The sequence below is a fragment of the Manis pentadactyla genome, chromosome 18 (genome assembly GCF_030020395.1).
Source record: "Manis pentadactyla isolate mManPen7 chromosome 18, mManPen7.hap1, whole genome shotgun sequence".
Classification (NCBI taxonomy): domain Eukaryota; kingdom Metazoa; phylum Chordata; class Mammalia; order Pholidota; family Manidae; genus Manis; species Manis pentadactyla.
Window position 1 is genome coordinate 31671351 of NC_080036.1, and position 2248 is coordinate 31673598.

Here is a 2248-nt window from a genome sequence, read left to right on the forward strand (position 1 = left end):
CCTGAAGCGGCCTTCGCCCTGCTCTTGCCTGGGCCTGGACCTCTTGAGCACCGGCCCTGCAGGCTTTTGTCCACCTCCAGGTCTTGGCATGAACCTCATACACATGACCTCCCTAACCACCCAGGACGCCACGAAATGCTCCTCTTTCATGGCTTTCATCACATGATGCAGTGAGAGGAGCACTGGACATGAGCTCTGAGCAGATGAGTTCACGGTCTGTTCCTTGTGTTGCTCTGAAGCTTCTCGCAGTGCTGGGACACCAAAGGTGCTTTACAGATGAGCTGAATGTGACTTCTGTCCAAGCTTTGCGCCCTCCTGGGATGGGTTTGCCTAGTGAGAAGACCTCACTATCATGTCCTGAAAGTGCCATTATACCCCAGGAGACCACTCTCTATCCTAGGTCTTCCTCCCCAAACAGAGAACAATGTACTAGATCAAAGGCTTTGCCAGAAGTGAACAAAGCCAGACACTAGTTAGAGGTAAGGACATATTTTACTTGGAATAGGGAAAAGGGTCTGGCATGAACCAAACTCAACTTCAGTTTGTGCAGGAATATCTGGGTGTGTTAATGGGAGGGTGGAGGAGCAGAACAGGGAGACAAGTGGACGCAGCAGGGTCAGGGAAGTGAAAAATGCCGAGGGTCAATGTCAGTGCAGTCAGGCCCGCTGTGTCTACGAGGCGAGGTTAGGACCCGGCTCTCCCACAGAGACTTCGAGGCAGGCCCCCCCTCAGGTGTTGGCTGGGACAAACAGCAAAAATTTTTGGCAGTCTTGTGTTTTCTCAGGCAGGCACATTAAGGGGGATTAGAGTTATTTTAGGGTTGTGGCCTTGAGCTGTTAGAAACTATGCTAGTGTTGATAAGAGGGCCCAGAGGAGTCTGGTGGAGCTTCATAGAAGAATCTTTGTCAGCTTTAGCTTAGACAAAAGTAAAAAAAAAAAAAGCATCAACGTGTATTAAGCCTGAGTGCCAAGCAGTTCTCAAGGTTGTGAGGCAGATGCTGTTAATATTATGCCCATATGAAGGCTGAAGAATCTAAGGCTCAGAAAGGTTAAGTCACCTTTCTGAGTTAACCACTAAGTTAACCAAGGTCACACAACCAGCAGGGATTTGCACCCCGGCCTCCCTGGTTCAAGTGCACAGCCCCATTCTATACCTTTAGGCTCTGACCACCATCCGCCCCGTCATGTCACTGGTCCAGAGCATGGAGTCTGGAAAAGTGGGTACTGCTGGCAGTGTCCTCAGCTCTGGCTGCACGCTGGGAGCCTTCGGAATACTGCTCGGGCTCCATCCCCAGTGCTGCGACTGTGGCAAGTACGCAGGGAGTTTTAGCTCCCAGGTGATTCCTCTGAGTAGCAAGGTTTGAGACCCTCTGTGCCAAAAGCCCTCACTTATCATCTCATATAATCCTTGCAAGAGCCCTGTGAGGAAGGAGGCAGGCAGTGGCAAAGACCGCTTCCTGCGGACCAGAGGCCAGGGCCCGTAGGCGTGCCGACACCTGGGTGTGGGATCAGGCTTCCCAACCTGCTGCACTCAGTTCTCTGCCCAAAGGTCACCGCTCTACGGGGTTCTCATTGAGAAGAGTACAGCCATGTCTCCAAGAACAGAAACGAACAGTTCAATTTCTCTCTGATGTTAAGTCTTTTCTCGCCCTCACTGAACAGGGGGAGAGCAGTGCCTGCCTCAGACACAGGACCAAGGACAAAGCCCGAGGGACTGCAGAGGTGGCCAGTGGCCCCCCTCCCTGGCGGCGATCCGCCAGCAGAGCCGGGCTGGGCCGGAGCAGAGAGCCTGCGATTCCCTGATGGCGCTGCTTTCCAAGCCCACTCTGGGCCGGGGTGGCCATCCCGCTCCCGGGCACCTAGGGGCGCAGCCCGGGAGGCAGGCATCTCTGGGCCCGCAGGGCAGGGCAGGGCAGGGCAGGGCAGGGCCTCCGGCAGCCGCGGCGTCAGGGGCCTGGTCGGGCCCGGGGGCACTGGGGTCAGGCCGCGCCCACCGCAGGGGCGTCCCACCGGCACTGTCAGCCCCGGGGGTGGGCAGTGAGGCCGCCGCGCCCGCAAAGCCCGGCCCCTCTGGCAGGGCCCCGGGCGCCTCGCCTCCGTGCCGGGGGGCGGTGGGCACACAGAGGGGGCCACACCCCGGGACGCCCTCGGACCCCCGCGGCGGCGGCCACTTGGGGCCCTGGGGGGCCGGGCGCGAGCTGCCGCCGGGCCTCCGCGAAGGCCCCGGGCTTTGTGGCGTCACCGTCGC